General features: G+C 37.0%; 1 pseudogene; it reads right to left on the reverse strand.

Moving 5' to 3' along the window:
* The window catches only part of LOC126754595 (cubilin-like), a 295,041-nt pseudogene that overhangs the window by 101,833 nt on the left and 167,327 nt on the right, over positions 1-25,881 (reverse strand).

The raw sequence follows: 25,881 nt of genomic DNA on the forward strand, positions 1-25,881 counted from the left end.
ACAAATCTTGAATACGATTCACGTGAAGGACGTCAAAAAAAGCGCATCAACACCAGCAATCATGGCCAAAATACAGAGGATATGGTTCTGGAGAATTTTCGATTGACTGAGAAAGATTTCGCAGACCAGCACATCTCATTAGGCAGTGTGAGGCACCGTTTAAGTGAAATTTTGGGTGTTAGAAAGCTGTGTGCACTAATAATTTAACAAAAACAGACTCAAATGCGAATTTCTCAGCAATATTTGGAGCGTTTCAAAAAGGATGAAGTGGATCTTGTGCGTCGATTCATCACTATGGATGAGACTTGGGACTATCACCATGATTTTGAATCAAAACAAGAGGTGGTGTGAACCTAATTGTTCGACTTCGAAACGAGTTCGTGTCCGGAAATCGGCCAAGAAGGTTATGGCATCAGTTTTCAGAGATGCAAGGGAAAGTTTGTTTGTGGATTACTTGTAAATTGGTAAAACGATTAATTCTGAATATTATTTCAACCTTTTGGACCAGTTGAATGAAAAAATTTGTGGAAAAAGATGCGGTTTGCAGAAGAAAAAATCCTTATTCATCAGGACAATGCACTGTGTCACAAGAGCATTTTGACAGTGGCTAAAAAGCATGAATTAAAATTCGAATTGTTGAAACTTTCACCGTATTTATCAGATTTGGCCCCCAGAGATATCCAGTTGTTTCCAGAACTCAAAAAGCTTACGCGAGATAAGCGTTTTTCATCAAAATAATCACGGTTGTTGAAGCGTATTTTGCAGACCTTGCGGATTCTGATTTCAGGAATGGGATCCACAGAATGGAGAATCGTTGGAGTGAGTGAGAACTTTTTGTCACAGCCGACCCCTTAAGTGAATAAACCGCCACTTTTTCTTTCGAGAGTAATTGCCAGAAGTACTCATTGGTATTTCATAAGTTAATCTCAACCAACAATGGCTTCCGATTAACTAAAGAATCGGCTTGAGGACTTTATTGCAACCTGAAATAATAATAATATTTAAATCAAAAAAATAAAAAAAAATCATACTTTCACTCCCTACCGAGGATTATGGATTTGTGATGGCTTTGAGTAAGTGGACATAACGCGTCGCCTGCGGATAAGCTACATACATTTTATTTTAATCATCTGAAATATTTAAATATTCGCTAGGCGTTGTTTATGAAAACTGCTTTTTGCATGGGTATCAACCATATGTTACATATTTTTATAAGTATTTTAATATGATGGCTTCTGTACTATACCTGTCTAATATTTTTATTTAACAATTTTAACGCACCACATATGTACTTATAAGCACGTATATGTATACGTGAATGAACGTTATAAAATACAAATAAAAATTTAAATCAAGGCTTTTTATGTTATTCATTGTTCATACGTTAACAATTTGCATAAGTAATACATGTATTGAGGGGATATTTACTCTTAAACATATATATAACAGAATCTATGTGATTGTATGCGTACTTGCTTAATTATTGGGCAAGTGTTAAATTAAATTAAATATTTAAATGTAATTTATTACTGAATTTTAAAGAAATTCATTATACTTTTATACTCTTGAAACCAGTTGATACATAGTATGGTTTTATAGTTTTGTTCACTTAACGGTTGTATGTATCACCTAAAACTAAGCGAGAAAGATATATAGCAAGTTAGGAAGGGCTAATTTCCGGTGAAACCGAACATTTTATTCTCTTGCAACTTTTAAAAATCAAGGCCGGGGAAATAATGGGTTGTCAAAGAAGTCTTGCGGTATTTTTATTGAATTTTTTTATACTCTCGCAACAATGTTGCTAACGAGAGTATTATAGTTTTGTTCACATAACGGTTGTTTGTAAGTCCTAAAACTAAAAGAGTCAGATATAAGGTTATACATACCAAAGTGATCAGGGTGACGAGTAGAGTTGAATGTCCGTCCGTCCGTCCGTCTGTCCGTCCGTCCGCGCAAGCTGTAACTTGAGTAAAAATTGAGATAACATGATGAAACTTGGTACACGTATTCCTTGGCTCCATAAGAAGGTTAAGTTCGAAGATGGGCAAAATCGGCCTACTGCCACGCCCACAAAATGGCGGAAACCGAAAACCTATAAAGTGTCTTAACTAAGCCATAAATAAAGATAATAAAGTGAAATTTGGCACAAAGGATCGCATTCGGGAGGGGCATATTTGGACGCAATTTTTTTAGAAAAGTGGGCGTGGCCCCGCCCCCTACTAAGTTTTTTGTACGTATCTCGGAAACTACTATAGCTATGTCAACCAAGCTCTACAGAGTCGTTTTCTTCAGGCATTTCCATATGCAGTTCAAAAATGGAAGAAATCGGATAATAACCACGCCCACCTCCCATACAAAGGTTATGTTGAAAATCACTAAAAGTGCGTTAACGGACTAACAAAAAACGTCAGAAACACTAAATTTTACGGAAGAAATTGCAGAAGGAAGCTGCACCCAGTCTTTTTTTAAAAATTGAAAATGGGCGTGGCCTCGCCTTCTTATGGACCAAAAACCATATCTCAGGAACTACTCTACCGATTTCAATGAAATTCGGTACATAATATTTTCTTAACACCCTGATGACATGTACGAAATATAGGTGAAATCGGTTCACAACCACGCCTTCTTCCAATATAACGCTATTTTGAATTCCATCTGATGCCTTCTCTGTATAATATATAGTACATTAGGAACCAATGATGATAGCGGAATAAAATTTTACAAAAATACGGTATTTGAAAAATATGTAAATGACGTATAATGAAATCTCGATTATCACTTTATAACGCAAGAGTATAAAATGTTCGGTGACACCCGAACTTAGCCCTTCCTTACTTGTTTTTTATTGAAATTGAAATGAATTTTTGATGACTCTTGCCCAGCTCTTGACCGATGCTACGGCTGCTACTATGCCGGTCTCTTTCGACCAATTCAGCGATTTTATCGCAAACGACAATCAATCAAACACGTGTTAGCGCGTGAAATGAGCTTTCAAAAAGGTATAGCATGACCCGATGCAACTAGAACTTCGCGCTTTCAGCGCCAACTAGCGAAAATACCGCAAGACTTCTTTTGACAACCTATTACTTAAATGTGTAAAACCAATCATATAGAGTACAGTCAAGCGGATGTTCGAAAATCCTGATATTAGTTATATGGGGGCTAGGCCAAGTTCTTGCTCAGATTTAACTATTTTTGGCACAAAGATGCACTGTTATGTGCAAAACACGCTCACTTATTTTGAATAGGATAATTCACATATTGGCCGACATATGCGGTACAAAGTCACCCGGAAGTTCGAAAGTCTTTACTTTAAGTATATAGGGGCTAAGGGAAGTATTGATCCGTTTCAACATACCATTATAAGAGAAGGATTATCCCTTAATTTTAGTTAAATATCGGGTGATTTTTTAAGAGCTTGATAACTTTTTTTTAAAAAAACGCATAAAATTTGCAAAATCTCATCGGTTCTTTATTTGAAACGTTAGATTGGTTCATGACATTTACTTTTTGAAGATAATTTCATTTAAATGTTGACCGCGGCTGCGTCTTAGGTGGACCATTCGGAAAGTCCAAGTTTGGGCAACTTTTTCGAGCATTTCGGCCGGAATAGCCCGAATTTCTTCGGAAATGTTGTCTTCCAAAGCTGGAATAGTTGCTGTCTTATTTCTGTAGACTTTAGACTTGACGTAGCCCCACAAAAAATAGTCTAAAGGCGTTAAATCGCATGATCTTGGTGGCCAACTTACGGGTCCATTTCTTGAGATGAATTGTTCTCCGAAGTTTTCCCTCAAAATGGCCATAGAATCGCGAGCTGTGTGGCATGTAGCGCCATCTTGTTGAAACCACATGTCAACCAAGTTCAGTTCTTCCATTTTTGGCAACAAAAAGTTTGTTAGCATCGAACGATAGCGATCGCCATTCACCGTAACGTTGCGTCCAACAGCATCTTTGAAAAATACGGTCCAATGATTCCACCAGCGTACAAACCACACCAAACAGTGCATTTTTCGGGATGCATGGGCAGTTCTTGAACGGCTTCTGGTTGCTCTTCACCCCAAATGCGGCAATTTTGCTTATTTACGTAGCCATTCAACCAGAAACTTGGTCGATTATGTAGACCATAAATCGGACGTAAAGCGCGAAACACATTTCGAACCGAACACTGATTTTGGTAATAAAATTCAATGATTTGCAAGCGTTGCTCGTTAGTAAGTCTATTCATGATGAAATGTCAAAGCATACTGAGCATCTTTCTCTTTGACACCATGTCTGAAATCCCACGTGATCTGTCAAATACTAATGCATGAAAATCCTAACCTCAAAAAATCACCCGATATATCACACAATGACCAACATTTTCGATCAAACTTCATCCATAGGTACCGGGATCTAAGTCTTTGGCACCTATGGGCTTAAACAGTTTTTATTTGCTTTAAACAAGTTTCTGTCATACCGTGGTATACACTAAAAACATTATTACTGGAAACTGAACGAATGAAGCTGAACTTAAAGTTGTGTTATATGGGAAGTAGGCGTGGTTATTGTCCGATTTCGCTCGTTTTCACAACGTGACATAGAAATAAGAAAAAAATACAACATTTGGTCTCGAGATCCGACTTACCGATTTCAATAAAAACAACATATTGAAATCGGTAAGTCGGATCTCGAGAAATGGATTTTCGCCAAAAAGTGGGCGATGCCATCCCCATTGTCCAATTTTCACAAGTGTTATTAGAATAAAGCTCTCTTATACCGGTGGAAAAATTTAATGTTTTTGTAGTATTTAGTTATTGATTTATTGCGCTTATAGTAGTTTTTAACAGTACCGTTATATGAGGAGTGAACGGAATTTTCATCCGATTTCGTCCTGTTTTACAAAATTGGTAGAAGTTCTTATAATATTCGTACTGAGTGAGCTTGGTTGTTGTAGCTTAAGTGGTTTAGGAGATATATAGTACATTAAATTTATTGGAGTGCGGGCCCACGACCACTTTTTCAAAATTTTTACCCAAAGGTGCCGCTGGCTACTGCGATTACCTGTGTCACATATTAGTTTTATATTTACCTTAATTTAATGTTTAGTTATGGCATTTTATACGTTTTTGGTTAATGGCAATTTGTGGGCGTAGGAGTGGTCCGATTACGCCCATCTACGAACTCGAAATTTTTTTGTACTATGGAGTTACGTACCAAGTTTCATCAGGATATCTCAATTTTCGCTCGGGGTTGTTGGCTATTTATTTTGAAACTGTGAATATTACAAATCGAATTATATCTTTTCATTGAGTTATAAAACTAGCAAAAGATTTCACCCGTAATATCAGTTAAACGGTTAGGTTTACGAAAACATCGGAACAGAGCTCTTTTGAAAAACTTTAGTTTTCCTACAAAGTCCCCAAAACGTGATATGTTCTCAGTCAGTTGGAAGCATATTATTTCCATATTTAGTCAAGTTTCTAATGCTCTGCGGAAAATCATATTTTTGCTACAGCAAGTCCCAAATACACCAATTCAAAGCGATTCATTGTACTCAGTTGTATACTGTACTAGATTGCATATCATTTTTTGTTTAACAGTTTTAATGCACCACATTAAAAAATATAATAAAGGCCTTTTATGATATTCATTGCTCATATATTGACAAATTTTTATAATTTATACATGTATTGAGGTAATATTTACTCTTAAATGCACCATATATGTATATAGCAGTACGAATCTAAGTGCATTATGCTTAATCATTGTGCAGGTGTTAAATTTAATTAAATAATTAAATGTAATTTATTACTGTTTTTTAATGAAATTCATTAATTATATTCTGAATGATTGATCATTTTGATATTTATATATGAGAATTACGCCGTTAGACTTGAACTTTTTCATTATTTTGTATTTGTTGAACATACTATTTTCTACGGGATAATATCAGTGAGAAAATCGTTGCAGACTCTTTTGATATAATGTTAAGGCTTAACTGGAGACCATTAATATAAACACGTGACATATTTTTCATTCAAATACCTTTAAATTAATTCCACTGTTGCAATATTTCCTGTAAAACAAGATTTATAAAGGAAGAAAATTGCAGAAGAAGGGAAAGACTAAGTTCGGGCTTCATTACCTCATTTTATCTCGGATCCAAGATATTTGTATCAACCCGTGTGCACTTCAATTATTCTGCGTCATTATATTATAGATATGATATTTAGACCACGATCCAGGTTAATTTCATAAAGACAAAGTTATAGCGTTTTAAGTGTCAGTATGTTTGTGTTATCGGTGCGAAAATGAAATTCGAACAAAGAGCCAACCATAAATTTTGTTTTAAAATTGATAAAACTTTTACCGAAACGTTTCAATTGATGAAACAAGTTTATGGCAATGATTGCATATCCCATAGCAGAGTGCACGAGTGATTTCAATGCTTTCAAAGTGGTCGTGAGGACATTAAGGACGTTCAACATGTGGGTCAATCAGAATCCGTGATCACCGGAAATTCCATTGAAACTGTCCGTGAATTCATCAAAAAATCAGCCGAAATCATCATAGAAATTCATGGAAATGGAATTGAACATCTCCAAAACATCGACTTATCGCATTCTGACCGAAAATTTGGGCTTACGAAAGGTGTGTGCACGGTTTGTTCCGCACAAATTGACTGACGACCAATAACTGCTCAGAATCCAACTCATCGATCAACGCTTGCGACTTCTTTCTTTTCGGAAAAATGCGTTTGCCATGAAAGGAAAGCGTTATGCAGACTAGAGGTCATTCAAAAGGCTTGCACTGGCATACGACCAACAAGCTAAAACACTCGTTCGACATGCTTTTGGACCATGCAAAAAGCTGTGTTGGAGCAACCGGAGACTATTTTAAATCAAATAAATTGATTTTGCCAAAAAAAGTATTTGTTCTGTTTTTTTCTAAAGTCCTATTTACTTTGGAATACACCTTTTATATATGCCTCTATAACTTGTATAACATATATGTATCCATAAAATTAAAATTCCTTCTAAAATTTCGATATTACATTTTGTTAATTACTTTGAGATACACGTTTTTGCAAAATTTGAGCTTCTAAAATTGCAGAATTTTATAAGTTAGGATTAAACATGTGATAAAGCGGAACTAGCACAAGATTACAAAGTTCTTATTTGCTAGGAGTAATGGATGCCAAGAATTTTCGGGACATTTTTAGTTGGTTTCAAACAACTACTAATTGGGAAAGCAGAAAGTACTAAAATTACACACCAACGTTGTAATATGACAGTATTAGAGAAGAAACCTGTATTCGTTAAAATTATGCAAAATAGTTGATGTTTCATATATGTATACTATAGACAAGGTTACGCATTCTTACTTAAAAGAGTTTCCGACAAAAATTTGAAAAAATTTTTCGTTCAAAATCCATCGCATCAAATCGGACAACAAGTTATTTGAGGTAAAAATTAAACATTTTTTTTTCTCTATTTTAATGTGTAAGATTATCGATAAGTGCTCTAGAATATTGGCAATGATGGCTCTGGCTTAAAATAGTAACCAAATGCAAAAAAATGTTAAATATAAAAAAATTTATTTTGTGAATCTTAATTATATTGTTGGTATACATTGTTTTCTCTTTTTTCTTCCTGATATTTGGTAGTAATTATTCAGTATTTGCATCTAACATGTTTTTTTTTTAATTTTCAGTAATATATCTTTATTTTTTGAACCCGTTCAAAATCGTTCGAATTTAATCATTTTTTCAACGTTTTTTGTTAAGTAATATAGTAAAAGTTTTATTTAAAGCTAGAAAATTGTTTTTTTTTTTTTTCGATAAACTATTTTGCTGTTACAGAAATGAATACACATCATTATTTTATTTCAGTCTACACATACCTGATCGGTAAACTTATCCGTGTGGAGAGCACTTTGACATAGTTGGTCTCACTGATGAAACTTTGCGTCTGCTCGGCCTTGCCACAAAACTTGCCGGGCTCATGGCGATTGAAGACATTGCCATCCGCAATCTGTTGCGAAGAGAAACACACAAATATTCAAGTACACGCATGGAAGTAAATATGGAATTAAAAAAAAACACAATACTAAAAAGTGAAATAAACCCTGCGTGGCAATAATTTGTGTCTTTTAAATAACAGGCGCAAGAAACGCAATAGTTTAAAGGACACGCATAAATTTCGAAACTGCTTATCTATACTTCGGTATATGCGATTTTCAGCAATTACATTTAATTAAACATTTATTGCACTGCCTTTGCTTTTGAGTACATGTTGTGGAAAACCTATCAGTATTGCTTTTATTAGCTCCTGTTGTTGTAGCTATTTTTGTTGTGCATATTTTCAGCATATTTTAGCATTGAGCTAATGGTATCGAGCAAAATAGTAGACTTCCATACGCAACTATATTTAAGTATTTTTTCACATTCTGTTATTGCCCCAGCAGTTTCATATATTTTAATTTAAGTAGCCGGTCCCTAATAAAAAGAAATAAAAGAAAAACCAAATACTCAACCCAAAGTACCACATAGTGACAAAGTAAAGTCACATAAAAAAGAAAAGCACTTCAAGCGCTTCAAGTGCTTTTCACTGCTGGTCGCTCCCACAGAGCTGAGCACTCATAAATTACAGAATGCGTTGACTGGTTTTGTTGTTGCTGTTTTTTTTCCTACCGGACGTAGCGTCCAAAGCGCTTGCATGCACCCATAAATCAGATTTTGCCGAGTGGTGGCAGTTGTGAACAAATAGTGGCGCATACATACATATGTACACACAGCGCGAATACAAAAAATATTTTTTGCTGCTGTTCTTATTATAATAAAAATATATGTATTAAAAACCCCACAAACAATCTGTTTACTTGCGCGAAAATATTTGCTAACGGCACTTTTAATATATGCTCGACACGCAAAAAAATGCCGTAAATTGAGGTGAGTGCTCGCTAGCGTGTCTAGCTACCGCTTTTATGCTCCCACTACTCTTTATACCATAAATGTATTGTTAAACTTTCCACGTTTCTTTAGAACCACGCCACATTCACCTGCAATTAGCCGCCCCTGCAGTGTGTTGCATTCAGCAGTGTGCCAACTTTAAACTTTGTAAAACGCATCCGCAACACAAAGTCCTGCGGTGCACCTTTCAGCGTACGGGAGCGGTACCAGTAGGTTAACGGCCGGCCTACATTTAGGCTATTCACCTCCGGGGAGTTGACATCCTCGAAGATGTCCACCATTTTATTGCACTGATCCTTGGTGAGGGCCGCTGCGCCGCTGTCTGCAATGAGTTGTAAGCAAAGTGTAAATAAAGTCGAGTGCCAGGAAGTATGTCAACAAAAGTAAATATACATGCACTCGTATATAAAGAAAAGTGGGAAATTAATGTGAGGTTGGTATACCTTTAGACACATTAAAAATGTTGTTAGCACTTAAGGGCTTACTGTAGTTAAAATTGTATATGTAATTGAGTATATTGTAAACTTAGTTGCCTAGAGACACCAGACGAAATATGTCTATGACTATACTAGAAACTATAGGGAATACTTTATGCAGTCTCGACACGAAGGAGTACGTCTGCCGCTGCTACATTTTAATTAAAACAAATAGAATAGAGTATTTTTGTATTTTTATTAACCTTTTGTGCTTAATTGGTGGTCTTAAACTTTCCCCAAAGATATCCTAGAGAACTCATTAGTTACATAGTTTGCTGCTTCGAAATTTTTTCTCAGATATTATATCTATATTTCTAAACAAGTTTGGACGTGCCTGGAATAATTTACCTTAAAGACGCTGAACAGCTGAGTACGGTACACGTAGAATTTCTAATCGTTTGCGTATCAGATTAAGAGTTATTTTTTCCAAAAATGGTAAAATACTTGCAATATGTTTAGCAATGTATATTTGAAAGCAGCAAAATTTATAAGACTGTCGAAAAAAATTTGGTTATTAACATTTTTAGTTCTCTTTTCACTAATCTGGAAAACCTTCCATACCTTTGACATTTATATATAACTAGCTGACCCCGCAGTCCTGCATGAAATTATGTGTTTAGAAATGAAAAAGTTGAATTTATCATTTCACTTTTTTTCAATGGATCGCAGCTTGATAAACAACATTTTTTGGTTTCTGTTCCGGTGTATAGAAAAGATAGTCGTGAGCAGGCCACGTATATCTGGCCGAGTGAAAAACATAGCATTTCCAAATGTATACCATACACTATGCGACTATCCTTGTGTCTCAAATGCAATTTTCACTGGAAACTGAATACGTTTGAACTGAAATGACAAATCGTTAGAACTCAGAGGAATTCGTAGAATCAAGCATTCTGCACCTTTGTATTCGATAGCTGCGTCACAATCAGTCAGGTTCCATTACGCAGTTTCGGCGCCTGAAGATTGTGGAACATAATAACGACAGATCCAACTTTGAGACGCAAATGATGCGGTGGCATACCAAGCCTATTAAAAGAATTTAGAAATTCCACGATCGATCAATTTGTATGAGCGCAAGTCTCCCGGAATTTGACTTTGAACCTTCCAGTTTAAGTCAACAACATCGGTATTTTGGCAGCTAACATTGCGCGTGCACTTAAGGAATTGGAGTTACGATAATTTGTCCAATGTCCGAATTCATCTTTGGTGAATTGGTAAAGGGAAGATGGAATATCAAACCACTGGAAGTATCAACCGGAATTTACCCATTTCCAATTCTTAGCGAATACGATGTAAAATGTCTTCGGCAATGTCATTTTTGTTCGTATTCAATAATTGACGCTAATTTGATGGCTGATCATCGCGAAAAGTGTGCGAACTTCATTCCAGTGATTATCATGTCCCAGCAATTGTAATTGTAATTGTATGTATAATATTAAGATATTTCCGAATAGAGCAAGTTCTCGCAAACGGTTCACTGACGAAAGTTGAGAAAAAACTCGTAAATGTTAATTTTGTTGCTGGGGGTGTTTTCTCTGTCTGTACTGTATTCTCTGTGTTGAAATAGACTATTTGGTCATTCTCCAAATTAACTGCGAGACGCACTACAGTGGGAAAACGTTCATCAATCGCAAAAGTAAATATCATACAAAGCGCTTTATTGCAGTTCACGTATCGACCGTATCGTTCAAGATCAGTAACCGCCATGTTGCTTCATTTGGTGACGTATTTACACACGTATTTTATCGATTACACCAAACTGCAGTACGCAACATTGACATGACTTTTGAATGTGAATTAGACAACATTGGCGAATATGGTACGATCCATATGGTGTCGACTTCGATGTGTTGTTAACTTCGATATTCACGCCTCTAAATTGAATGCTAAATGTTCTGCCATTGTCATCTGGTGAGCGACGCTGATACATTGTATATCCATCATTTCCGAAAGAAAAGCACCTGGATAGTGTTTCGTACATTTATTGTCAGACATACAAACCGAAGTGGTATTGTGATGTCCGTAAGGTACATGAACCATATTGGTTTCGTATAATTCTGCTTCTATTTCTGGATCAGGAATTCCCGCTGAAATGATTCCATCAATTTGATTTGGTGTAACCACCATCCATGGATGGGGTCATGTGTAGAAGTTCACGCAAGTGAGGAAAGTTCTCTGATCGCCATTCACTTGGAAGTGGCCAGAAACGATCCTTTTACATATGACTCAAGCAGCTCACGACTTCCGGTCTTTGACCAAGTATCCTCTGGGTAGCCTAAGAACATCCGTTCGAAGGTGAGCTAAAGTGAGAAGGCGAAACATCCCCTGCATAGGGTTGTGCGCTGGGTTTGGGACCCGCCACGTAAAAAGCCTATCCCAATGAAAAGCGACAAACAGCCTCGGATGAGAAACCCCTCTTGTGATGACGACCATGGCAAACGAAATAAGGATAACGATATCAGGGCATGCACCTGGAATGTCCGGTCTCTTAATTGGGAAGGTGCCGCTGCCCAGCTGGTTGATGTCCTCGTGAAAATAAAGGCTGACATCACCGCCGTCCAAGAAATGCGATGGACGGGACAAGGTCAGAGACGAGTAGGTCCTTGTGACATTTACTACAGTGGCCATATAAAGGAGCGCAAGTTTGGTGTGGGATTCGTGGTGGGAGAGAGACTCCGTCGCCGAGTACTATCATTCACTCCGGTGAATGAACGTCTAGCCACAATCCGCATCAAAGCGAGGTTCTTCAACACATCGCTGATCTGCGCCCACGCTCCGACGGATGAGAAGGACGATGTGACCAAAGATGCCTTTTATGAGTGCTTGGAACGCACTTATGAGAGATGCCTCCGCCACGATGTCAAAACCGTGCTTGGCGACTTTAACGCCAGGGTGGGCAAAGAAGGTATCTTTGGCACTACGGTCGGTAAATTCAGCCTCCACGAGGAAACATCCCCAAATGGGTTGAGGCTGATCGACTTCGCCGGGGCCCGAAATATGGTTATCTGTAGTACTAGATTCCAGCACAAAAAAATTCATCAAGCTACCTGGCTGTCTCCGGATCGAAAAACTACCAACCAGATTGATCATGTTGTGATAGACGGAAGACACGTCTCCAGTGTTTTAGATGTGCGTGCGCTCCGAGGTCCTAACATCGACTCGGACCACTATCTTGTTGCAGCCAAGATTCGCACCCGCCTCTGTGCAGCAAAAAACGCACGCCAACAAACACAAGGAAGGTTCGACGTCGAAAAGCTGCAATCACAACAGACTGCCAAACGTTTTTCTACTCGGCTTGCACTCCTGCTCTCTGAGAGCACTCATCAACAACTCGGTATAAGGGAACTGTGGGACGGCATTTCAAACTCCTTACGTACAGCTGCATCCGAAACCATTGGTTTTCGGAAAGTGCAAAAGAACAACTGGTACGACGAGGAGTGCCGCGCCGCAGCGGAGAGAAAACAGGCTGCCTACCTCGCAACGTTACGATCGACCACAACACGTGCGGGATGGGATAGATAACGAGAATTGAAGAGGGAAGCGAGACGCATCTGCAGACAGAAAAAGAAAAAGGCCGAAATGCGTGAGTATGAAGAGCTTGATAAGCTGGCCGACAGGGGTAATGCTCGAAAATTCTACGAAAAAATGCGGCGGCTTACAGAAGGTTTCAAGACCGGAGCATACTCTTGTAGAACCCCCAAAGGTGATCTAGTGACCGATGCCCAGAGCATACTTAAATTATGGAGGGAACACTTCTCCAGCCTGCTGAATGGCAGAGAATGCACAACGCCAGGAGAAGGCGAACCCGATTCCCCAATCGATGACGATGGAGCAGACGTCCCATTGCCCGACCATGAAGAAGTTCGAATAGCAATTACCCGCCTGAAGAACAACAAAGCGGCGGGGGCCGATGGATTACCGGCCGAGCTATTCAAACACGGCGACGAAGAACTGATAAGGAGCATGCATCAGCTTCTTTGTAAAATATGGTCGGACGAAAGCATGCCCAACGATTGGAATTTAAGTGTGCTATGCCCAATCCATAAAAAAGGAGACCCCACAATCTGCGCCAACTACCGTGGGATTAGCCTCCTCAACATCGCATATAAGGTTCTATCGAGCGTATTGTGTGAAAGATTAAAGCCCACCGTCAACAAACTGATTGGACCTTATCAGTGTGGATTTAGACCTGGAAAATCAACAACCGACCAGATATTCACCATGCGCCAAATCTTGGAAAATACCCGTGAAAGGAGAATCGACACACACCACCTCTTCGTCGATTTCAAAGCTGCTTTCGACAGCACGAAAAGGAACTGCCTCTATGCCGCGATGTCTGAATTTGGTATCCCCGCAAAACTAATACGGCTGTGTAAACTGACGTTGAGCAACACGAAGAGCTCCGTCAGAATCGGGAAGGACCTCTCCGAGCCGTTCGATACCAAATGAGGTTTCAGACAAGGCGATTCCCTATCGTGTGACTTTTTCAACCTGCTTCTGGAGAAAATAGTTCGAGCTGCAGAACTTAGTAGAGAAGGTACCATCTTTTATAAGAGTGTACAGCTGCTGGCGTATGCTGATGATATTGACATCATCGGCCTTAACACCCGCGCCGTTAGTTCTGCTTTCTCCAGACTAGACAAGGAAGCAAAACAAATGGGTCTGGCAGTGAACGAGGGCAAGACGAAATATCTCCTGTCATCAAACAAACAGTCGTCGCACTCGCGACTTGGCACTCACGTCACTGTTGACAGTCATAACTTTGAAGTTGTAGATAATTTCGTCTATTTAGGAACCAGTATTAACACCACTAACAATGTCAGCCTGGAAATCCAACGCAGGATTGCTCTTGCCAACAGGTGCTACTTCGGACTGAGTAGGCAATTGAAAAGTAAAGTCCTCCCTCGACGAACAAAAGCTAAACTCTATAAGTCGCTCATAATTCCCGTCCTGCTGTATGGTGCAGAGGCTTGGACGATGTCAACAACTGATGAGTCGACGTTGCGAGTTTTCGAGAGAAAAGTTCTGCGAAAGATTTATGGTCCTTTGCGCGTTAGCCACGGCGAATATCGCATTCGATGGAACGATGAGCTGTACGAGATATACGACGACATTGACATAGTTCAGCGAATTAAAAGACAGCGGCTACGCTGGCTAGGCCATGTTGTCCGAATGGACGAAAACACTCCAGCTCTGAAAGTATTCGACGCTGTACCCGCCGGGGGAAGCAGAGGAAGAGGAAGACCTCCACTCCGTTGGAAGGACCAAGTGGAGAAGGACCTGGCTACGCTTGGAATATCCAATTGGCGCCACGTAGCGAAAAGGAGAAACGACTGGCGCGCTGTTGTTAACTCGGCTATAATCGCGTAAGCGGTGTCTACGCCAATTAAGAAGAAGAAGAACCACCATCCACCATCCAAAGAAGAATATGTGCGTGCGGCAAACCTGTCTTTTGTCACTCAACAGATTACATCCAGCATCTAACAGCACCACATATACCTTGCTTTAAGATAAAGTTTACAAAACATCGCAACTGTTGTTTGAAAAGTTGTCCTCTGACATCGTGACGATCGCTTCCTGATTGACCGCGATCCATAATTTCATTCGTATGTCATCGCATCCTGGGAATACTCGGTCATGTGCCATGGGCTGTCAATATACATACTTATGTTGATGCAAAACGAACGCGACCTCTTCGTGGCATCGTAACAAATTTCAATCTGTAATTGAGCACTTTGTGTGAAACACACATAACGTTTTCACGAAATAAATTTCAATAATTTTTTTTTTTTTTGAATAACCGGAATAAAGAAAGCAAAGGACAAATTTGACAATTGAAAAACAAAAGGAAAAAAGTTGAAAAAAAAAAAATTTTGTATGAAAAAAAGTTATTTTTTTGGAATTGTCCAACTTTCCGACTTTTCCTCACGAAGAGCATACGGTTTTTTATTTCTAAACTTTCCTCGATCCACAGCGAACAACCTCTGAAAATTTCATCAAGATTGGTTCAGCTGTTCTCGAGCATTAGCGTTACTAACAGCATTCATTCGTTTGTATGGGAAAAAGAAAAGGGCTCTTTTTAGGGGTTTTCCGGCAATTATTCGAATTTTTTTCGCCATAAAAATCATCCTTGAGCCTCAACGAACATTTTAAAAAAAGAATTGGCAAAATTGGTCCAGGCGTTTTTTAGTTATGCGCCAGTATTTAATTTTAATCATGTTCGTTTTTATTTCCTTTTTAAAATCGTATTTGAAAATTTATTTTCTTCATAATTTTTTTTTCGGAAAATTTTACAGATTTTTCTTAAGTATTCTCCTTGTTTGGGCGGAGACCTGTCCGAATTGGTGGTAATCACCGAAATCGGTCCAGGCGTTCTCCAGTTATAAGCGTAGTAACTAACGTCACTTTCTTATATATATCGGGTGATTTTTTAAGAGCTTGATAACTTTTTTTTAAAAAAAAACGCATAAAATTTGCAAAATCTCATCGGTTCTTTATTTGAAACGTTAGATTGGTTCATGACATTTACTTTTTGAAGATAATTTCATTTAAATGTTGACCGCGGTTGCGTCTTAGGTGGTCCATTCGGAAAGTCCAATTTTGGGCAACTTTTTCGAGCATTTCGGCCGGAATAGCCCGAATTTCTTCGGAAATGTTGTCTTCCAAAGCTGGAATAGTTGCTGGCTTATTTCTGTAGACTTTAGACTTGACGTAGCCCCACAAAAAATAGTCTAAAGGCGTTAAATCGCATGATCTTGGTGGCCAACTTACGGGTCCATTTCTTGAGATGAATTGTTCTCCGAAGTTTTCCCTCAAAATGGCCATAGAATCGCGAGCTGTGTGGCATGTAGCGCCATCTTGTTGAAACCACATGAGTCAACATTTAAATGAAATTATCTTCAAAAAGTAAATGTCATGAACCAATCTAACGTTTCAAATAAAGAACCGATGAGATTTTGCAAATTTTATGCGTTTTTTTTTTTTAAAAAGTTATCAAGCTCTTAAAAATCACCCGATAGATTTACTTAAAACGGGTATTTGTTCTATTCATAATCAAGTAAGCTATTTGAGGTTATTAGTTCGCTATATTGAGTTGCATTTTGTGCCGCAAAAAAGTCTATTACAAATATTAAGCTTTATAAAGAAAGTGCTCTCGAATAAATATCCAAAGTATATGTATTATTTGATGCTTTTACTTGCAAAAGTAATTTATTTTTTTACCAAATAAAAAGAATTTATTAAAATTATATTTCATAACCAACCCTTTTACATACATGTGGGGTTCGTCACCTTTTTCGTTATGTTTTCAAAGTTAAAATGTTTATGTTTTCAGTTAAATTTATTGTTTCACTTATAATTCTTTATTTCTCAGTTTTACAATTTCTAAGTTTTATGTTAAAATTAGTTTATCATATTAAAATTAAGTGTTCGGTATTCGTTTGCTGCACCCGACGCTAGTTTAAAACTCTCCCTTCTGTTTGCTCACCAAAATGGAAGAAATCCACGCTATGGCAATTTGGTGTTTCCCCTTTGCCTAATTGTCACTTTTGTCAGGAATGCCATTCCACATTTATAGAGTTATACAATTCGAGGTTCCCTACTTTTTTAAAGAAAAACACAGCAACTTCAAATTTAATAAATGTTTATTATCATTCGGATGAACATTTTTTGGTATTAATTTTTTTGAAGATTATCTCTTCCAAATGTTGCAGCTACGTCTCAGATGGACCATCTGTTGAGTCCAATATTCGAAGACTCGTTCGAAAATTTCGATTAGTAACCGACTTATGATACGCGTGATGTTTTCCTTCAAGGCGTGCATCGAAACGGGATAGATTTTACACTTCACATATCCCCACAGAAAAATTTTAACGGTGTGATTCAACCGGCCTACAAACCACACCAAATCGTTGTTTTTTCTTGACGAATTGGCAGCTCTTGAATTTCTTCGCGTTACTTTTCGTCCCAATTTTGCTTGTTTACTTACCCATTAAGTCGGAAATAGGCCCCTTCGCTGAATAAAATTTGGCTCGAAAACGTCGGATCTTCCTGGAACTTTTCTCAAGATGAGTGATGGTGTTGCAAATAGTACGCTCTGTAGGCCAATTATATTGGGCATAAGTTGAGCAAAGCGCGCGAAGCATATTCTTTACAGAATGTGAATTTTTGTAATAAAGTTTAACAATTTGTAAACGTTGTTCAGACGTAAGTCTTTCCACGATGAAATGCCACACAGATACTGAACAAAAATAACATGATAGCTTGACACGACTCACGCGTTATCTGTCAAAAAAGCACCTCCACTATGATCACCCCTTATATAACAGTGTATACTACCATTTGTACTAAAATTAATTTAGTTAGCCTCTCGGCAGCTTGATAAAAAGAAAATAGTTTGAACTTTACATCAAATAGGGAACACCACCCTTTTAAATGAGGCTTCGAAATTCAATTTCAGTGGATGTGTTGTTCAAAATTGTGAGCTTAAAAAATTCGTAGCAATAACAAAAAAGACTCTCTAAAAATTGCAAATATTTTACCCCATTTTTTTTTAAGAAAAACTTTTCGTTATTAAAATCTAACCTACTTGACTTCCAACATCATCGAAAATACTTTCAAAAATCGCTGCATATTTTGACCGCATTGTCCGCTTTTCTTGATGGTCTTTTTTGTTATTAAACGGGCGGTGGAGCATGTTGTGTGGCACGCAAATTGCTGTTAGCTTCAACTGTCCAATTCAGCTTGTCAGATTATTACTCAAGCTTCATGAAGCCGCGGGCGTTGTCCAATCTCTTCTTATTTTTACATTCTTTTCATTTCTATTTCCATTAAGGTTGATCTTTTATGATTTTTTTTTTTGAAAAGTGGGTTGGTGTATAAAAATAATGAAAAGTATGAGAGAGTAAAAAATTTAAACCACTGTACCCGTAAACGCAGCTATTTTTTAGCTCTTCATTTAAATTATAAAATTTTTTTTTGCAATTCAGCGCCATTACACTCAACGGGACGCGTGTAGCTTACCAAATTATTGGCTGTTTGCTGTTGTTATAGGCTCCATTTTTTCGCCGCTGATGAACTTCATCATTGTCCTTAATTTATTTTGATATTTTACAAATGAACAGAGAACATTGTGCTGAGTTTGTAATTCACGTTGCCATCTTTTGAGAGAGTTTTTCGTGAAAACCGTGCGAGGAGTACAAAAAATCGTTTGCTGTATTCCACAACTCCTCCGCAGTCCATGTATTGAAACTCCAGTGTATAGCTCTCAACAGCTTGAGTTGGTTTTGAATGGCACTAAGAAATACCGCAAATGTTAACAGCAGAAAAAGCAGACTTACATATAACGTCCACTACCATTCCATTTCTTTTCCTCCATCCTTTTCTGCCGATCTCTCTCTCGTATATTTCTAAAAGCATTAAGTCGCGTGCACTTCAAAATATACAAGCGCTGTGTGATTTTTGCTTCCTTCGGTTTATCATCTCTAGAAAGAAAATCGAAATTGAAAAGGCACCACGTAGCAAGAAAAAGTATACTTTGAAAGAAATGTTAGCAATCCGCTTTCGGTAAGTTGGGAAGAATGCGGCGAACAGTGAAAATATTTTGTGAGTTTATTACTTGGCGACTTTTTTTAGTTTGAGAGTGACGAATTAGATAAAATGAGAAAAAAACTGTTTTCAATGTTTTTATAAAAAGTGATTTTAAAGTTGGTATTCTAAGCCTTAAACTCCTGATTTCAAAATATTTATTACTAACGTTAATTAAGAAAAAACACTCATTCCATATCTTTGGTCTTATCTTTTTTTATTCTTTTGTCATTTATCAAATGAGCTCAAAAATGACCTCAATTTTCTTCTGAATATTTCCTTATTCTCCAGACGGAAAACTCCTGTAGTTGGATATCAGCTATCGGCAAAACAGCTGAACATTTCACAAATTTGCTTATTTGTTTCATTTATATTTCAGTAATTTCGCCTGCTTGTCTAAAGGTATGAGATCTAAGATTGTTTTTGACTTACTATGGCAAAAGTGATTCATTCTGCATCCGCGTGAGTCACGATCGGACGGTGTTCAGTTAGAACGCTTACAACCTTTGAAATGTGAACCTTGAAAAGAGCAATGAGTTCACTAGATCTCTTACGATTCACTTGTGAACATAAAACCTTGCGACTGCATAAATTCTGGTAGTTGACCAACGCTTGTTGAGCTGGTCTGTGTACCTAAGTTCTAACGGCTCACTCTTTACCGAAATCTGTGCGATGTAATAGTGAAACTTAAAGAACGCATGTTTCCGGTAATACTATGTGCTGGTAATGAAAAGTAAGTAGTAAATTCCTGTTTCTAATAGCCTCCATATACTTAATTTTAGCTATTTTAAAATTTATTCATAACATATAAGTATACTGATCAAGTTACTTCAATGAATCTCAGAATACATTTTTTCTGGTAATAATATGTATGTATTGATGCCAAGAATGGATAAAAATGTCAAAACCTAGCTTACATTTTTTGACTTTAAACCGAAGATATTCGTCAATGTGTAAGTTATATTCATAAATTGAGAAAAAGTATGTTCCCAAGGAAACTGGTGTAATGTCCAAAGTTAACCCAAAATCACTGCTTAAACCTGCACCTATAATACTTTAAGCTCTTTTTATTGTATTAATAAAATTATGTGATATTGATATAATAATGATTTAGATTTTATAATTTTAATGTGGTTTAACGGTACCATATATTTCATATAGTTACTTTCAATTCTTTGGTTATAACTTAGCCTTTACTTACTTTCTAATTTTCGCTTTGATTAAAACAGAGCTTTTTCTTAAAATTATTTCTGAAGGCTTTAAAAAGCTCCAAATAACATTATTTCGACAATCGGCTTAACGTCTGCAAAAGCGTGCTTATTTCTAAAATTTTGCATTGCTAATTTGTGCTTGCACTCGCATAAATAGCAGACAAGAAAGATACAAAGTGTGTTTAAGAGCCTAAGAGCAGACCTGAAAACGGCAACTACACTCGAAGAATGTATTATTCCCCGTGCCCATTTTACTTTCAACCGTGCGCATAATGAGCTATTTTAACTTATTTGTTGCCAAGCTTTACAACATATTTAAATTTAGAAATTGTGGAGCAGACAGGAGCAGGATACAAGCCTCACGCATTAATAGTTTGTTTTGTGCTTTGTTTGGTTTTTCATTGCGGGGTTGGGATTTGTGAGTGCTTAGAAGCACTGGCGCGATGGGTACACAAATATACTGTTAGCAGGTTTTGCTCAACGCAGAGCGCTGGCTGCTGCTGGTGGCCAGTCGACATGATACTTTGCTAGGGCACCTCACAACAATTGATCTCATAGGAGACTCGAAGCAACAACCAACCAACTCTGGCCAACTTAATTATTTAGCAAACAAAACAGAAAGTAAAAAAAAAATCCACGTGCATGCGATAAAATGGCGTGGCTCCCCAAAGTTAGTTTGAGTCCATTTACCATATCGCGACCAGCCAACAAACCAGCCAACCAGTAGCTGCAACGGCATTAACTACAACCTAATGGTCAGTGTACACTCACATTATATGCATATATACATTAGGGTGCTCGCGCTTTCCCAAGTGAATTTCTTTAAAAGTTATACGCAGTTAAATTTATGAATGAATTGTACTGTATTCATACAGTACACCATGTCATATGAGCAACACAGAATGTGTATCATTTGTTTTGGCCGTTTAATGTATAAAGTTTCTATAAAAAAACATTAAAACTTTTTTAAGAAAAAATATTGTATTGTATATCACTTTTTCCAAGTTGAAGATTACTTGCTTAATTGTTAATATCAAAAAACTTTGGCAAAAATTTCGCGCGAAATCATCTTCTTCGAAATATCTTTTTTCTAGGTTGGTATGACTGTCGGTGACATAAATTATTTAGTATACGCTTGTCTTTCCGAAGTACATAAATTGCATTTCGCGAATTTTACGAAGACTAAAATTATTAAGTTACAAGTTCCACTACATTTTTTTGCGCGGAATCAAATTTCAGCTGCCGAAACGTTCAGAATGTTGGAAAAGGCCTTCGGTAATTATTATTTGCCGCTGGCAAGTGTTTTGGATTGGTACAAATTATTCAAAAGGGGGTCGAGAACGAGTCATTGTAGAGCTCTGAAATTTTGCACAGGTTATTTTTGAGACAATTCCAGTTTAAAAAAAAAAAATTAAGAAAAATCGCCTACTTTTACGCCCACCTGTCATACAGTCGAAATTTGTAATATGCCGTATTGTCCGTAATACTTTAGGTATAACTTTCAATTTTGGTATACTTGAATGTTATATAGTTACAAACATTATTTGAAATAAAAATTGAACTTTGGCCCACTTTTAACCCCATCACCCATACTACCTCAACATAAAAAGTGCCATATTTTCTAAAATATATTAAATACAACCTTCAAATTCTATATTACTGTAATTTATATCATTTAAAATGTTTCATGCAAAAATTACAATAACACGCTCACTAATACGCCTCCTCCCATTGAAATGCAATAAAATAAAACAATATTTTTTTTTTTCATTCAATCAATTTTTTAACATCATCATGGTATTCTAATTTTTTCAATTTGTTTCTCATTCTAAATGAATTAATATAAGGATCTGATTATATCGGGTGATTTTTTAAGAGCTTGATAACTTTTTTTAAAAAAAAAACGCATAAAATTTGCAAAATCTCATCGGTTCTTTATTTGTAACGTTAGATTGGTTCATGACATTTACTTTTTGAAGATAATTTCATTTAAATGTTGACCGCGGCTGCGTCTTAGGTGGTCCATTCGGAAAGTCCAATTTTGGCTGGAATAGCCCGAATTTCTTCGGAAATGTTGTCTTCCAAAGCTGGAATAGTTGCTGGCTTATTTCTGTAGACTTTAGACTTGACGTAGCCCCACAAAAAATAGTCTAAAGGCGTTAAATCGCATGATCTTGGTGGCCAACTGCCCATGTGGTTTGTACGCTGGTGGAATCATTGGACCGTATTTTTTCAAAGATGCTGTTGGACGCAACGTTACGGTGAATGGCGATCGCTATCGTTCGATGCTAACAAACTTTTTGTTGCCAAAAATGGAAGAACTGAACTTGGTTGACATGTGGTTTCAACAAGATGGCGCTACATGCCACACAGCTCGCGATTCTATGGCCATTTTGAGGGAAAACTTCGGAGAACAATTCATCTCAAGAAATGGACCCGTAAGTTGGCCACCAAGATCATGCGATTTAACGCCTTTAGACTATTTTTTGTGGGGCTACGTCAAGTCTAAAGTCTACAGAAATAAGCCAGCAACTATTCCAGCTTTGGAAGACAACATTTCCGAAGAAATTCGGGCTATTCCGGCCGAAATGCTCGAAAAAGTTGCCCAAAATTGGACTTTCCGAATGGACCACCTAAGACGCAGCCGCGGTCAACATTTAAATGAAATTATCTTCAAAAAGTAAATGTCATGAACCAATCTAACGTTTCAAATAAAGAACCGATGAGATTTTGCAAATTTTATGCGTTTTTTTTTTAAAAGAAGTTATCAAGCTCTTAAAAAATCACCCGATATTTGCAAATAGTGCATTACATCTTCATTCGTAGAAAAACGTGAATTTTTACGAGAATGGAATAGCCTACAGTTTCTATACTCCTTATTCATTGCTTCTTGCGCTTCTTCGGATAACATTGCTGTAGCAAAAAAAAAAAAGTACACGAGTACACAAAATGTACATATGTTTGAGCAAAACAAAAACTGGTTTGGCTCAGCGGATGGAAAAAAATGCCCAAAAACCAACAACAACCAAAAATTATGCTCACAATATTAAGCTATTGCACGCTAACATACGTATAGCGACAGAATGTGCGCGTTACGTACTTTTTGTAGTTTTTTGTATGTTTAATGTGCTTTTGCAAACGTTTGCTATATGTCCTCTACTTTAAATTAAAGCTGAGATTTCAAACTTTCATTTGGTATAAGTCTGCACCTAGGGCGAGGGGCTGCTCTATATTTCCTAGGCCATTGAAAATGCAAAATATTCAATTTTTGCACCACAGTTCTGTTGTTAAAAAAAAAAAAATTGTGTTTTTTTTTTAAATTTATTTTTTCATTTACTCATTCTACAATAACTAAATTAATTAAAAAAATACTTGAAAGTTGCATTTATTATGTATTTTTATTTTAATAAGCTTTTGATTATTACATATTGAACTAACATATTTCAAACGCGTTGGCATACCTCAACTTTGACTTGCTCTAGACCAAAAAGTAATGAAGTTATGAGGCTGAAATTTCAGGGAATTGTTACTCATAAATCTGTTAATATATTGTGAAAATTTCATCCAAATTGGACGACACGTCAAAAACCATTTTTTGCCGCGGTTACTATTGGGCTGTCTCACTGTGCGACGCACGTTCAGGACGGCCATCAACATTAAATGATGTTCAACAAATCAGTAAAATAAAGGAATTGGAATTAGAATCGAGGTTTAACAGTCAGATATCTTAGTGGTATCGTTGAAATATCGGATCAGTGAAAACCACATTAAAAGATCCTTTGGGCTTTAGATACGTGAAAGCACGATTGGTTCCAAAATTACTAAATTTTTTCGAAAAACGGCGTCGCGTTAACGTCTGTGAAACAACGCTTTCCGACTACCAAGATGTAATGAAACGTATTATTACTGGCAATAAATCTTGGAATTAAAAAAATTTTTCTTAGCTTTGGACCCAAGGTCATTAAAAAAAATATTGGAATTTTCTGACAGACGGAAAATTTTTCGAGTCTTCTTTGTACTATAAATATTAAGCTTTTTAACGCAGCTAATAAGGGTTGTCGTACCTCGCAAGCAACTTGGCCATTTTTCTCCTATCAGCCATTCTCTTGAGAATGTTAAAATTCTTTCTTCTGTTACAAGGAGATTGAACACCTGATAAATTCATCAATCTGGACTTAGATTCAGGGCCAAAAGAACAACGTGGTAATACTGAGGTCTCCGAAAGATTCTTCCTTGATTTGAAGTAAAAGAATCCACAATTGTCATAAAAAAGAGATCTTCTATAAGATTAAAAAGATAAATTTACATAAATTCCTCTCAAATTTATTTTCTTAAATAAGAGAGTGGTAACACTATGTTCTGTGTTAGTCCTTTCTTCGAAATCTTAAGAGGATCATGCTAGCTGCGCTCTGCGGGGGGCTTCAGACTACAAACGCTTTACTGTCTGCCTGCTATTCTCTACCAAGTAACAGATCAGCTTTACTCCACAAGTCATGGAAATGCTGCGAATGGAATGCATTGCTAGGGAAAGCAGAAAAAATAAGAGTTAATATAAATTAGATTTAAATTGTCCGGTCTGAACGAACAACGGTCATTACAGTGACATTCATAAGAGTATATCCTGCCTATCGTGATGCCTTACCACTGTTTTTTCTATTCCGCAACGTAGACAGGTCGAATTGGGGTGATTTAATTGTGAAAAAGCTCTAGAGTGGAATTTGTGTATTGTTTTGAGGTAAATTTTTAGGGGATATTTTAATGTCGTGGAATCAGTATCAGACTGCACGCGGAAACAAACGAAGCACCGACGGCTGCAATAATAGTAGTTGTTCTTGTTATTGTTATAATGGTGGTAGTTGCTGCGTTGGTGGCGGTAGTTGCGCTACCGCAGCTTTGTCACCGCAAATGCCGACACGGTTAACCGCTTGAAAACATACATATTCATACATATATGTTAGGGTGTCCCTTATATGGCAAAAAAATTTTTGTTTTAGAATTTCGAAACGCATACCCTCTACTTTTTTTATAAATGCTAAAACGTACTTAAATATGAAATTTCATATTTGTAGCATGATTGCAACCCGTGCCGACCGAGCTCTATAGTTTAATAAAAAATGGTGTTTTGGCGTGACATTTTGGTTTGATCCAAAACTAATTAAAATGCAACAAATGAAGTAAATATGAGTAAAAATAAAATAAGATTAACATAAACTTTTATTTAAACACAAAATTTAAATTAATTAGGGTAGTCCATTAAAATCCTGCATTAATTTAACAGCTCTTTCAGACATTTACGACCTTCAAACGAATTGTTTATCTTCTAGCTTCCAAAAAAGCAGGATTGTTATCCCAACAAGATACATCTTCCCGGAGAAAACTGTGTTCGATCTGCAGTCGAGTTAGAAATGGTTTGCTCCTTTGAATCACAAAATCACCCAACGTCATATCTGAAAGGAAGAAAAAACAGTTTAAATAAGCAAAAACTAAGCCAAGAAACTTTGAGGAAATAGATCGCGTTCGCCATCCATCGCGCTTGATGCAAAGCTCCGGGGGGTCTGAGTTTTAGTTTATTTTCTGTATCTTCTCCTAAGGACACAACGCTCTAATAAAAGGTTTGTCCAGTTCAGTCTTATAAAAAGTTAACAAAAATGTAATGTTT

This window comes from Bactrocera neohumeralis, chromosome 4, assembly GCF_024586455.1.
Source record: "Bactrocera neohumeralis isolate Rockhampton chromosome 4, APGP_CSIRO_Bneo_wtdbg2-racon-allhic-juicebox.fasta_v2, whole genome shotgun sequence".
Lineage (NCBI taxonomy): Eukaryota > Metazoa > Arthropoda > Insecta > Diptera > Tephritidae > Bactrocera > Bactrocera neohumeralis.